Source organism: Ceratotherium simum, chromosome 1 (assembly GCF_057802395.1).
Source record: "Ceratotherium simum simum isolate JZ-2026a chromosome 1, ASM5780239v1, whole genome shotgun sequence".
NCBI lineage: Eukaryota > Metazoa > Chordata > Mammalia > Perissodactyla > Rhinocerotidae > Ceratotherium > Ceratotherium simum.
Window position 1 is genome coordinate 91,007,901 of NC_141900.1, and position 15,313 is coordinate 91,023,213.

Consider the following 15,313-nt stretch of genomic DNA (forward strand, 5'->3'; position numbering starts at 1 on the left):
ATCTGGAGCTCTGCCAGTGCCAATGCCGATAATTTGGGTTTCCTCCCAGGCTTCTACTTAAACACACTCCCCCTGAAGTATCTGGATGGCTGTGCGGACATCAGTCACTGGATAAGGGGGCAGCCCTCTGCCTCTCCCATAGGGGGCAGACCCTCCCATTACCGGCTCCCCCTAGATGCAGCCTTCCCTGCCCACCTCTAGGGGTGAAGAGGGCGCCAGAGCATCCTGTCTGGCTACTGGGAGCTGTGGCCTCCACCTCACCCCGCCTGCCTTAGGTGCCCTTGTCAGGAGCTGGGAGATATCCGCCGCCCCCAACCCTGGGATGAGAGGGGGGAACACCTCAGGGAAGATGGGAGAAGATCCTTCCACTCCATTTTAAGGGAGAATCAAGCCAAGTAGATGTTAAGCCTGATTAGACCTCATGCAATTTTAAATCTCCTACCCCTACATGCTGCCCGCTGCTCTCCACTGGGAGTGATTTGCTATGATTCCCAAAAGGCATTCTTTTGAAGCTATTTTCATTGACTTGCACTGTGGCCCTGACAGGAGCTTAGGTCAACATTTTTCAGATAGAGCTTTCCATTGCAATGATGCAGTTGGATGTGACCCGTCAGCACCTGTGAGCTGTGTGAAGGGGTGGATCGCCCAGGACAAGTACCACAGAAGTCACAATCTCAGATGGGGGAGCGGAGGGCAGGACCCTCCTAGCCTTATTCTGAGGTTGGCTCTTTTGCTAGGAATGGGGGAACTAACTGTATTGTGAAAATGAGATCAAGAAGTCATCTTTTATTGAAAACAAAACCAAAACAAATCTTTTCTCCCAAAAGCCCTATGCAGATGCAAAGCATGTTAAGGAAACTGCTCCCAGCACTGTAAGGAATTAGAGCAGTGTAGAGAGTATAGTCTGAGATGCCATCCCAGGGGCCTGGAAATCTGCATTTTAATAGCCTTGAAAACTCAGAATCTCCCATTTCCCCTTTCTCTCACTATTAACAAAAGAAACATTTGCTCTCCTGCCCATCCACTCTTGCCTTTCCTCCCACCTAGAATGCCACCCCTCTCTGCCACCCCCTCATACACTCAGTGTCTACCTCTCTAGAGTCACTTTGTCTTCAATTCCCAGTTTGAGTCCCAATTCCTCTCAGAAATTTCCCAGCCACAGACCACACTGGTTTCTAACTTAATCTTGTTTTGCCAACAAATCAGTAAGATCCTTGGTCAGGATCCACGTATCCAGCATCAAAGGTGTCCCTCCCAGGGTGCACGCCATGTGCGGGCATACATGATTAACTCCAACACTCCCTTTCCCGGCTGCTCCTCCCAGACTAAATCCACTAAGAGTTCTGCTGCCTGGACCACTAGGACAGAATCTCCCAGGGGTGGGAACAAGCAGAGGTGCTGGGCTGAATGAGCTAAAGGAAAATGAAGATTAAGAGAAAACCTTGGGGGCAGAGAATAACAGCTAGGTCCACCCTAACCCAAAAGATCCCTCTGGATCCTAAGCATTTACAGTCTCAAGAATTGAGTTCTTGGCAAGATTCACAGTGAGAGGCATGCATTTCAGAAGCTTAGAAACGCCTTTGATGGCCAGCCTTGATGCCTAGTGGTTAAGTTCAGTGCCTCTGCTTCGGCAGCCCAGGTTCAGTTCCTGGGGGCAGATCTACACCGTTCATCTGTCAGCGGCCATGCTGTGGTGTTGGCTCACATACAAAATAGAGGATGACTGGCAGCAGATGTTAGCTCCGGGCGAATCTTCCTCAGCAAAAAAAAAAAAAAACCATTGGAAGGTGATGCTGCCTAATTGCCACATAAGAGATGTGGGGAGGGATTATACAGCCACAAGAACCTGGATATCCTATTCTGACTCAGGAAAGTGAGCGTGTTTGGAGGCGTGAGTGTGAATATTTTGGCATCTGAAGCATGTGAGAATCGAGGGAACCTAGTACAGAGACAGTAGGTGGAAGGAAGCTAGTTCTAAGAATCCAGAATGGGTGGGATGATGCGGGGACGCACCCAGAGATCATACGGGTCCAATGGGATGAACTGGTGTGAGAAGGAAGGCTGGATTGTGGATTGGCTCGAGACCTAGAGACTATAACTCTAGGTCTATGTTAACCAGCCATGTGACTTCGTATGAGCCAAGAAACATCTCTAAATTCTTAATTTCTTCGTCTGTATAAAGGAAGTGAAAAAGTCTTTAAGTAGATTATACTTTAGACTTTTCCACCACTATAAGGTCGATGTCATAATTCTGTGACTATCTGGAGCGAGGGCAAGTGACACAAGCCGCTCATACTCCAACAGAAGGGGAGCTGGGAGCATACAACAGCGTGGGAAGCTGCATCTGATGGAATTCTGGAGACTAGTTCAGTGGACAAATGTTTACTGAGCCCTTTCCTGTGCAAAGCCCATTCATTCTGCAGGGAACTGAGGCCAAAAATAATATTAGGCATTTCAGAATGGCCATAGCTCTGACATGTTTTCCCTTTTATAAATGTTTCACTGTGTTCAAGCCTGTTCATCAGATCAGCTTGCTAAGCATAACCTTCAGTCTAGCAAAGTTAGAAGACAGTTTCCTTGATACGTTCTACTAAAATGGCATTTTGTGAAGATTAATACTGTCATGCCACAGTTTAATACTTCTCATCCATGAAGCAAAGCGTACTTTCATTGAAGGAAGTAAATTATATTAAAAATTTAAAAGTTAATACCTTAGAGACAGGCACCTCCACGCCCTAAGGATTCCTGGTATAGGAGGGAACGTTTATCAATCCTGACTGACTCTATTCATGAAAGACCCACCCTAAACTGTTTGGGGAAGAATTGAGAACAAGAGAGTGCTCCAGAGGGATAAGTTTGGGAGGGTCGGGGTGGAGGGGGTCCAGATGGGGACGCGTGTGTGTAACCTGATAATCGCTTTGCGCCATAGCAATTCGCGCCATAAAATGTAACTGTTTAAATGTTTTAAATTAGCCAATCATGTAAGACCGCGCCAACCTTTTCCCGCTTTATGCTTCCGAATCCTATAAAAGAGCTTGCCCTTTAAGGTTGGGGTCGACTCCTCTGTCTCCTGCGAGAGACACGTGTCGGCCCGGAGCTCCGCTTAATAAACCTCTTACCTCTTGCGTTTGCATCAAGCTCCGTCTTCTGTGTCTGTGGGTCCGCGCCTTCCCGAGACTGGAGTTGGGGTTCCCTTTTTGGGATCCTACATTTGGGGGCTCGTCCGGGATCTGCGCGGTCACCCCAGACTCCGAAGACCCCTTGGAGGTAAGCCTGAGTGACTGGGTGTGTGAGTGTGTGCGGCGCCGCGAAGCATTGTTTTGATTCGGTATCTGGGCAGCCGCCGCTTCGGCCGTGAAGACCGAGCGGCTGCAATGGCAGACGTGCTGGGAACTGCAGGCTGCAACCCTGGGGGACGCCCCAAGGGACAAGGGGAATGAGGAATGTTTTGGTGTGTCTTTGGTGTTCGTTGTTCTGTTTTTGTTCGTCACGTGGACCTCATTTGACGGGATGGAATCCTACAGCTGGAGGACCTGCCTTCTCCCTGGACTACTGCAGATGGTGAGATACGGGAACGCCTGACAAAAGCCGGCAAAAAGGTAAGATTTCTTACCACGTCAGCCTCCCGGAATCTCTATCTGCGGAGTCCGGCGGAAAGAAATGGTGAGAATTTTTTCTCTTTCTAAATTTAGATTGGCAGGAGAAAATATTTGGGAAACTAGTTTCTTGGGCTTTTAGTGACTCTTGGTTTAAATTTGGTAGAGTACTCTTGGTTTTTGATCTTGATCCCTTTTCCTCCCAAAGGTAGTCTCTGTTTTTCTCTTTTGTCTGTGTCTTTTGTCATAAGAAGGAAATACCATAGGGTAGGACGCAGGCATAGGCCCTATTAGCCTGCTGTCCGGGGCGGCCCCACAGACTGGTGAGTTTGCGGGTCTCACCAGACCGGCGTCTACAAACTTTGCTATGGGTTATTATGCACATGAAGTGAAGGTCATTGCCGAGGGCATCTTGGAAGCCAAAAAGGCCGCAAATTTAAGTGGGCGCGGGTCGAGCAGTTAAGAGCCATTAGGGCGCTCGCCACTTTCAGAAGACTCCCGTGACAGGATAAGTTGGGTCACGGAACGGGGTAGATGACACAGGTCCCCCGCCAACTGCAAGAAAATGTCCGTGCAACGACGAGGTACTCTGTAAAAGCACACAGTCCCCGACCCCGCGGCACCTCCCCCCCAGGTATTATTCTGGCTCCAAGAGACCTAAGGCGTGGCTAAAGCTGTCATTGTGCACATAAGAAAAAAAAAAAAAAAAAAACCGGATGAAGTTTTTCCTTCTGTCTTGTTCTGTGTCCTGAGAAAACTTGGCTTTGTGACCAGTGAGAATATTCTCCTTGGTCTCCACCATACGGAAGGTACATTTACCGGGGTGCACCTTGGTGGCCAGTCGAGTACACTGGGGTTCCGAACTGTCTCTGTCCGGCTGTGCCAAGCTCTCAGGGGAGTCTAAATATCTTTGGGAGTGAATTCTGTGGATCATGGGGGCTACATCATCTGCGCCCTCACCAGGGACGCCTCTTGCGTCCATGGGAAAGCTTTATTCTAAGCGTGGAAAGTTAACTCCGGGTCTTTCCTTAAAAAGGCTTATTGGTTCGAGTCACTATTAGAATAAATATACAAGTGAAGATCCTACTCGTCAATGGCCAGACGACGGATCCTTTAAATTAGAAAAACTTCTAAATTGGGGAAAAAAAAATGTTTTGAGAGCTCTCACATAATTGCTTAATTGGTACCTAAGAATTAAGGCTAGAAAAAGGAAGGGAAAGATTTGACTAGTCTTAAGACCTTGACTCAGGTTACAATTGAATTGAAAACATGTAAAAGGTAAATATTGATAAGATTATAAAGGTTGGAATGTTTGAGCTGAATTTGTATAGAGAGGTTGCATCAGCCTTGCCTGAATATGTTTTAAAATATCTGACTGAGAATGCTCCCCTGGTCCAAGATTATAAGACCAAGACCTATTGATAAAAATCTTAGTGATAACTATGTTTAAAGGTATAAAAAGTGAAAACTGCATGGAATTTTGTAGAAAAAAACTGATGTTATTTCTATTACAGAACTGGTTAACAAAAATAGTAATTTAAATGATGGCTAATTTTATCTGAAGTCTTATGAAGTCTTGTAGGCAATCTAAATAATTATTGGGAATAAGTAACTAAATAGTTGTAAAAAAGATAAACGTTGGATGAACTTTACACCATAATTATGTGTTATGGTGGTTACAGCTTCCAAACTCTTTCTGGTAACTTAACACTTTAGAGTTTTGCTAAATTTTATGATAAAAATTCTCTGAGTATCATCATTTCCAAATAAGATAAGATGTTAAACATTGATTGCTGAATGTACGTTTGTCTACTTTTGGCTTTTCATTACAGGAGAACTAAAAGATGTTTTAGGTCTGTTGGTAAACATGTATTTTATTGAAAGATTGTACTATAAAGTAACATATTTCTGGAGGTTATGAAGTGTTCATAAATTTTCCAATCCACAAAATGCTAATGTAAAAAAGTTTATAACTGCTTACTTAGTTTTTACTTAGAAGTCAAAGTCTATAAGAGTTAAGGTTTCTGGTTGATATATGTGATTAAAGCTACTAAAAAATTAAGAAAAATATGTCTGTGTACAAGGAAAGTAAGATGTATAAAAAAAAAAACAAAAAATGGAAATGTTTTGTTTGGTCGATTAAGAAAGATAAATTTGTCCTCAAGTACTAGAAGGAAAAAGAAAGACATGAGACAAATTCTGAATGTAAAAAAGTTATAAGTTTGTGAAAGAGGAATTCTGGAAAAAGAGTTTTTACATGGTCAAGTTGGCTAAGATTAAAATAAATTTAATTAAGTAAATGAGTTTTAATATCAAAAGTAAGCTGGTACAAAATTATAATTTGGTCTTATTTCTCTTAAAAGGATAATTTTCTTGGACTTGATAAAGAGGTTACAAAAGATTTTTCTTTACCTTTGAATAAGTCTACCTAAAAGACAAAAAATCTATGTTTTGTTAAAATAATTTCCTGTGTTCAAAAGACTGAGGTCTCTCTATTAAGGCTTTTTAGACTGTTAATGCTATGTTGCTTTGACTGTTTATATTTTTGACAAGCTCCCCCAAAATTCATATCTTAAAGTCTTTTTTTACTTTTTTCTTTGGGAATTTTCAAAGGGCCCTGGAACTTCTCAAAGAAATTTGCTCTCTTCCTATAAGGGGAAAGATACTAAACTTATTAGGCTGATTCAGTATGTTAAATTACATAGAAAGGATTGTCAGACAAGTGATGATAAGTCTGCTTAGGTGCTATTATGTGGGTAAATGTTATTGATATAGGTGTTTTAAAATTGTACAACATTACTGAAATGCTGATCTGTCCTGATTATCAGTCGTAATTCTGGTTATTATTATTTTAAAGTGTTGTATGTCACAAAATTAACCAAATTTCTCTGTCAATTGCCATTTTGAGGTCTTGTTCTTTACAGACTTATTTCTTTGCTCTAATGCTTTTGCAAAATGTTTCAACTTCAGAAAAATTCATAGAAAGGACTCTGACATTTACACTAAAGTACAGGCTTCTGATAAACTTTCTGATCATAAAACTGAACTTGATAAGAAATTACAGAAATCTGTTGGAGAGACTGATAACTTCATGAAGCTGCTAACAAAAAGATTGGGATCAAGAATGGATTACACAGGACTGAATGAACAGATTATAATTTTTATGATTTTTCATTTGAAGTATTGCTGAATTTTTAATGTTTTGTTTTTTCAGATTTAAAAAAAACTTTTTCTCTTTTCTCCTGAGCTAGCTATGACTTATAGCAATTTAGTAAATAATACTTTTGTAAGTAAAATTAAAATATTTATCTTTTTCTCTCTATCTGATCCCTCGAATTTGAAAACTCTTAGTGAGTATTGTTGTTTTCATGGCAATATAGTTATTTGCATAAGTTCAATAAGAATCTGTTCTCCTTGTAACAGGACAGAATTGAAAAAACTGGTTATATTACCAAGGTTATGACTGGAACATCATATTTGCGATATAACCATACAGCTTTTGAAGAATAAAGATTGGACTTTATAAAATAAAGCCACGTAGAAATATTGGCCTGGTACCTTGTGTTCCAAGCAGCACTTACCAGGATAAGTAAAGAATGTCACTTATCTGGCAGGTACAAGGAACCTTGAAATATTTTGGAGAAACCTCAGAATAGAAAAATTCACCCAAATTTATAGGTATTGCAGGCAAAGTCTGGTGACAAAATCCTTGGCTTGGCTTTCCTGGCCTCGAGAGGCCTTTAAAGTTCAATGTGAGATTCCTTATAAAAAGTTCCAGCAAAGCAGATTTGAAAGAGCCTATATGATCAATTGCTATTCTTACTGTACTTATGTTAATAATTGGGCCAACTCTATTAGAACTAGAAAAATGAGGGTGATTTTAGAAAAAAAAATTATATTTCAGTAAAAACTATAGTATACATTTGCAGATATTAGATCCTAGTTTTGTTAATTGTCTTTTGAGGTTTTTATTTTTTATATCTGTTGACTAGACTGGATCCTGATTTCTTCCAGTCTCTTGAAATATCTGGCTACAGATCTCCAAACTAACGTTTTTGATTTTTTCCATCATTTTCATTTGGAATCACTGAGAACTGAACCTGCCCTTTTTCCTGAAGCCTTACAAACTGAAGCTGATGGACTTGATACCATAATATAGGCGTAACCTTGAGAGCCCACCTACATCACCACCTTCCAAAAAGAACTCAATTGAACTGATCTATCATCAGGACTATAAAATGTGTTCAGTAAGATGAAACAATCTACCAACTCAGCTTCTGGACTATAAAACTTCTTTAAGTTTCAAAAGGACTGTGAAACTTTTAGTTTCAAAGGCGGGACTGTGAGAGATCAAGATTTGGCCACCCTGAAATATATCTTTACCTTGATTGTTTTCTCTGAAAGACATTTGACCTCCCGCAGTACCTATTGGGCAAAGATGGCACAGACTGTTTAACTTAGTACGGGGAGCTTACTACGCCTTAAATGGCTCCAACCCTAAAATGACTGAAGCATGCTGGCTATGCCTAGCGGTCAGCCCCCCCTTATTATAAAGGAATTGCCACCATGGGGGTCTATAATAACACCACGGACCACACGACTTGTCTTTGGGGCAAAGAAGGACGGCTAACCCTAACGGATGTGTCGGGGACCGGTTCAGGACTATGCTTAAAAAAATTCCCCCGGGCTACCAGGCTCTATGTAATAAGACTGAAGTCAGCCTTCCGACCACTCCTGGTTATTTTTTGATACCAGGGCCCAATAGGTGATGGGCTTGCTCCACAGGCCTGACCCCCTGCATCTCAACTGGCGTATTCAATTCGTCACAAGATTTTTGCGTGCTTGTGCAGTTGGTGCCTAGAATTTATTATCATACTGCCAATAGTTTCGAGGATAAGTTTGATCAGAGATCCAGATTATGGAAAAGAGAACCAGTATCCCTCACCCTGGCTGTACTCCTGGGACTGAGAGTTGCCGCGAGCGTAGGGACTGGCACTACGGCCTTAGTCACAGGAGAAAGGGGATTAACTGCCTTGAGCAATGCTATAGATAAAGACCTCAGGACTTTAGAACAGTCCATCTCTAAATTAGAAGAGTCCCTCACCTCCCTGTCTGAAATAGTGCTCCAGAATAGAAGAGGATTAGATCTGCTGTTTTTAAGAGAGGGAGGACTTTGTGCGGCCCTTAAAGAAGACTGCTGTTTCTATGCAGATCACACAGGGGTAGTCCGAGATTCAATGCAAAGATTAAAAAAAAGATTAGACATGAGGCAGCAAAGCAGGGAGGCGCAACAGAGCTGGTTTGAATCCTGGTTCACTAAGTCCCCCTGGATGACGACCTTACTATCCTCCCTAGCAGGACCCTTGCTGATTCTTTGTCTACTTTTGGTCTTCGGACCGTGTGTTTTCAATAGAATTACTGCTTTCATAAGAAAAAGGGTCAATGCAGTGCATGCTATGATGCTCCAACGCCATTACCAAGCTCTCCCACGCAATGAGCCACTGATAGTAGACACCGAAAACTAAGTTCTAAGATTAGAACTAGGGACAAAAGAAGAAGTGGGGAATGAAGGAAGTAAATTATATTAAAAATTTTAAAGTTAATACCTTAGAGACAGGCACCTCCACGCCCTAAGGATTCCTGGTATAAGGGGGAACGTTTATCAATCCTGACTGACTCTATTCATGAAAGACCCACCCTAAACTGTTTGGGGAAGAATTGAGAACAAGAGAGTGCTCCAGAGGGATAAGTTTGGGAGGGTCGGGGTGGAGGGGGTCCAGATGGGGACGCGTGTGTGTAACCTGATAATCGCTTCGTGCCATAGCAATTCGCGCCATAAAATGTAACTGTTTAAATGTTTTAAATTAGCCAATCATGTAAGACCGCGCCAACCTTTTCCCGCTTTATGCTTCCGAATCCTATAAAAGAGCTTGCCCTTTAAGGTTCGGGGTCGACTCCTCTGTCTCCTGCGAGAGACACGTGTCGGCCCGGAGCTCCGCTTAATAAACCTCTTACCTCTTGCGTTTGCATCAAGCTCGGTCTTCTGTGTCTGTGGGTCCGCGCCTTCCCGAGACTGGAGTTGGGGTTCCCTTTTTGGGATCCTACATCATCACCACTTTCCTGTTAAAACAGCACTTAACACATACTTAGAGCTGACATTTTAAAAACTCCCTAGACTAAATTTAAAAAATATATGACCTCGTATTCCCCAAGGCACAGAGAAACTTGCAGTCATTTTGAAGCGTCACTCCACAAAACATTTGAGTGTGATCCATTCTCTTTAGCAAACCCTAGGCAAACCCACGCAATACACTGGATAATGTTTTGCAACCCACAGGCAGGTTCCTTTGATTCCCTATGCCTATCAGATCACACACACACACACACATACACACACAAAATCCAGAATCATCCTCAGAAATACATAGGTCGTCACGATGACATATACAAACGTTCATATTAAAGTCTGGCCCCAGACCTAAATGTTCACCTGTTCCGAGGCACCGGCTTGAATCAATTCGCATGTGCATAAACACCCACATGGCCAAGTGCACCCTTCTGGAAGTGAGCGGGCACCGTAACCGCAGCGTTTAGTCGATACTCACGCTTGGAGGGAGATGGGCAGCGGTGCACACGACGTCCCCACTCCCCGGACACGCGGGCCCCCTGAAGCCCTGACAGCGGTGACAGCGATCATGGGCCTCGCGCACCAGCCAGGGTGCGGACCGCGGCTTCTGCCCAGGACAGAAGAGAGACCTAGTGCCTTGGCACAGAGGCGCGGACCAATCGCAGCGGGTCTCCGGCCCCCACAGCCAATGGGGACGCGCGGCGGCGGGCCAATGAGGGCGCGGGCAGTGGAAGAAACAGTTACCAAATTGTCAGAAGGCGGCGCAAAAAGGTAAGGGGGGGCAGGGCTGACCTTCTCACCTTGCCAGGTGGCTCCTTTTCAAGTGGAAGCCAAGTGGGACAGGGACGGGCTACTTGTGTCACCTCAGATGCCCCACACGGCCTGTATGTGCCCACGGAGGACTAAATGGATGTCCCCCAAGGTTCCACTCACCTGACGTTGAGCCCCACTTTCCTCATCCCTCAAATGGGGCTGTGACACTTGCCTTATAGGGTTATCTTGCCGCTTAGAGAAGCCTCCTTAAATACAGGGTCCAGAGCACAGGCTCGTGTCTCAGGGAAAAGATGAAAACACCTGGGTCTGAAGGAAAAAGATGCATAAAAGGGGTACAGGAGATGATGTTTTAAATAAGGGAAGAAGAAATGGGGGATGGGGCATAAGAGGGGTTGCACAGAAGAGATCTTTAAAAGCTCGGATTAAAATTATCAAGAAGATAAGGGAAAAAGTGCTCACTCTTTGGGACAATAGGAAGTAGGCATCTTTCTGGTTTAGAGGAAAAAATTCTTTTTTCCCCAAAAATATAGGTAACTATTGTCTTTAGGCCCCTTTTTGCTTGAATCCCTGCACCCCTAAGTATTTCATGATGGTCATGATCCCACTACTTCAGTTTAACACTAGGAGCAGCAGCCAGGCAGGTGCCCCCTTGCTGCTCTCTGACCTGGGGCAAGTTACTTCACCCGGGCAAGGGTTAAACAGAGGTCACGCAGCCCAGTAGAACCAGCATGGGTTTGGTGGCACATGGATTTGGATTCTGACCCAGGGTCCAACTCGCGATGACTGTGAGGAACACAAATGAGCCCTACCAAATAGGGTACCTGGCTTGAGTAGACACTCCTGAAATTCAACTTGGGTGAGGGGCAGACTCATCTTTAAAAGGATTTTGGTGGAATGTTAAATTGAACGATGTGTTATGTATAAACAAACTGTCACTAAGAAAGCACCCAGTAAGAGTCAATTCTTCTTCTCTCTTTCAAGGCAAATGTAAAATGTTCATTTCACTCCAAAATTCTGCCTGGGTCAGGGCTTTGTCCCTTCTGGCACTCAGGCAGCCTTTGATCCAGGGTCTCTGAGGGCCCCTGAGGAACTGCTGTTCTCCCTCTCTCTCCCACCGCCTGGTTTCTGTCCCCTGGGCCTGCTCCCTGTCTCCCACCGCCAGCCCACTCACAGCATATCTGGGCCCCCATGGGAGCAGAGGGTGTTCAGGAGTCTGTGCACCTCTGTCTTGGAGAGCCTTCCCGTTGCATTGAGAGGACACACAGAGGGTCTGAAACCCACCTGCCCCAGGCTTTCATCATAGTCAACCAGCACCACACACATCTGCCTCCCTGGGTGCACCTCACTGGAGAGCAGGTCTGCACCCAGAAGAGATGCAGTCCTGGGTGGGATGTTACTAAGAGGCTTATTTACCTGCAGCGCTAACCCTGGGGACCTCCTGGTGGCCTCTCACCAGCTTTGGATACAATCAGAGTTCTCCCCGGCAACATCTACGCACACATGCCATCACCTTCTGACCCTGACCCCTCCCTCCCAGTAGCATAGATTCTGTCCTGAAATATTCCCCCCACAATAGCATAGATCCTGCCCTGAAATACCCTACACACACACACACACACACACACACACACACACAATAGCATAGATCCTGCCCTGAAATACATACAACCCCTCCACTGCCCCCCATGACATGGTAGCATAGACCCTGGCCTGAAATACCACCCCTCATGGTAGTATAGATCCTGCCCTGAATCACTCCCCTCCCTTCACCAATTGGAGAGCATTTCCTCCTCCTAGATCCAGTTCAGCACGAGTCCCATGAGGAAGCCTTCTAAGATCACTGCATTAATGCCAAACCAGGCACTCTGTGCCCTGTTCTATGCCCCTCAGCTCTGACTTTCTGATTAGAGGAACAGCCTTTTGCACTTGTTCTTCATTGCGGGTTTTTATCCTTCATGTGAAAAAGGGCAGCGGCTTCAGACTCTATCATCTTTTTATCCTCCACACAAAATGAGAGCAATGGATCGTGTGCTGAGCATCTACTGTGTTCCTAATCCTCACGCACAACCCTGTGAAGAGTCTTGCCTCCATTTATAGATGAGGAAGCCAGACTCAGAGAAGGGCAGTGACTTGCCTAAGACACAAACACCTAAGGTTCTCTCTGGTCCTCTGCTCTCTGTGCCTCCTTGGGTGGCATTTAGTTCAATGAATATCGATGACCTTAGGTCAGAGAGAAATTTGCATGATTTGGTAAGTTTCAGAACAACAGACTATCAGCTTTGAACTGAGGTCTGTGGACAGCAGCTCCTAGGGAAGGATGAGAAAGGCAAAGGTCAATGGAGGGGCACCCTCTGACTCCAATTAGGGGGCTCCTAGCACTTCTGCCAATAGGAGACTCAGATGCAATCCCAAAAGAGCTTTTGCCTACCATCTCCCTTGCACAGGGCCAGACTTTGGCTTCCAGGGAAGCCCGTGAATACAGTGAGCTCCTTGTGGGGAGCAGGCATTGCTGGGTCAGTATGGCTGGGCACTTCCTGCTGTAAGTGGGCAGATATATGACCCCCAAAGACATGTCCCAGGGTGAGAGTTCCCACCCTCTCCTGATCTCCAGAGTAAAACTCCCAAGGGCTCTGGACCTGTCATCACAACTCAGCACCAATGTCCAAGGGACCTCCTTCTGGGGTTTCTGTTTTATGGGTTTAATGTACATGAAAGTGCTTTGAAATGTGGAAAGAGCTATACAAATACTGATAAATAAAGTTGAGGCTTGAAACTATAAAACTCCTAAAAGAAAACATAGGGGGAAATCTTCATAACATTGGTTTTGGTAATGATTTCATGGATATGACACCAAAAGCACAAGCAAAATAGAGAAGTGAGACTACATCAAACTAAAAGTCTTCTACACACCAAAGGAAACAATCAACAGAGTGAAAAGGCAACCTATGGAATGGGAGAAAATACTTTTATATCTGATAATGTGTTAATACCCCAAATATATAAGGAACTCCTATTACTCAATAACAAAAAAATAAATAACCTGACTTAAAAATAGGCAAAGGACTTGAAAAGACATTTCTCCAAAGAAGACATACAAATGGCCAAAAGGTCCATGAAAAGGTCTTCAATATCACTAATCATCAGGGAAATACAAATCAAAACTACAATGAGATATCACCTCACACCTACTTGGATGGCTATTATATATATTTAAAAAAACAAACCCAAAAACAGAAAATAACAAGTGTTGGTGAGGATATAGAGAAATTTCAACCCTGTGCACTGTTTGTGGGAATGTAAAATGGTGCGAGTGCTATGGAAAATACTATGGATGTTTCTCAAAACATTAAAAATAGAACTACCATATGACCTAGCAATCCTACTTTCAGGTATTTATCCAAAAGAATTGAAAGGAGGATCTCAAAGAGATATTTGCACTCCCATGTTCATTGTAGCTTTATTCACAATAGCCAAGAAGTGGAAACAAGCCAAATGTCCATCAATGGATAAATGGATAAAGAAAATGTTGTATATACACACAATGTAATATTATTCAGTCATAAAAAGAAGTAAATTCTGTCATAGTATACTACATGGATGAACTTTGAGGACATTATGCTAAGTGCAATAAGCCAGTCATAGAACGACAAGTTGCGTGATTCTACTTATATGAGGTACCTAGAATAGTGAAAGTCATAGAAACTCATAGAGTAGAATGGTGGTTTCCAGGGGCTTGAGGAGCTGCCAGCAGGAATGGGGAGTTATTGTTCAATGAGTATAGAGTTTCAGTTATGTAAGCTGAAAAAGTTCTAGACATCTGCTGTACAATATTGTGCTTATAGTTAACAATATTGTACTGTACACTTACAAATTTGTTATGGGTAGATCTCATGTGTTTTTTTACCACAATAAAAAAAGAAAGAAAGTTGAGGCTAAGTGATTTACTCAAAATTCAAAAGCTAACCAATGTGTCTAAGTATGGGATTTTCCCCATTATTATAGTGTCACTCATGAAACTTTGTGGTTAATATAGTCTTTACTCATTCAAGAAATATTTATTGCATGTTCCTTGTTTGCTAAACATTGGTTTAGGTGCTTGGAGATACAATGATTAACAAAACAGACATAAATGCTAGCCCTTGTTGAGTTTTAATTCTAGTGTGGTGAGATAAAAAATAAGATAAATGGGTTTATAGTGTATTAGAAGGTGATAGACTACCTCTCGTCCCAGCTAGCCCCACCATACCTTCCGGCCAAGGTTTCAACAGACCTCAACAAAATGCCATCTCAAGTGGAAGACATCGTGGAAACCATGATGTTCGTGTTTCACAAATTTGCTGGGGATAAAGGCTATTTAACAAAGTACTCCTGAGAGTATTCATGGAATAAGAGATGCCTGGATTTTTGGGAAATTGAAAAGACTCTCTGGCTGCGGACAAAATAATGAAGGACCTGGACCAGTGGTGAGATGGCAAAGTGGGCTTCCAGAGCTTCTTTTCCCTAATTGCTGGGCTCACCACTGAGTGCAATGACTATATTGTAATACACATGAAGCAGAAGGGAAAGAGGTAGGCAGCGGTGAGCGATTACTCCCACCGTGATAAGAGTTCTTCCAAAGTGTCGCTTAAGGAATCTGCCCCATAGCTTCCCCTGCATAAGGACTTCAGGAGCAGATTGGGACTCTTAGAAAATGTACAAATAAAATCCAACTCCCATTCGACAAGCAGAGAAAGAAAAGTAAGGTAAAGCCAGATAAGTTTTTTATTTTTATATTGACTGCATCCTCTTGCCTCAATAAACAAATTCCTTTTTAGTT

The 15,313-nt window shown here is 43.4% G+C and overlaps 1 pseudogene; it reads left to right on the top strand.

The window, feature by feature from the left end:
- The first annotated feature begins 14,706 nt into the window (after window positions 1–14,706).
- On the top strand, window positions 14,707–15,069 carry LOC101396109 (protein S100-A10 pseudogene; annotated as a pseudogene).
- The last annotated feature ends 244 nt before the right edge of the window (window positions 15,070–15,313 follow it).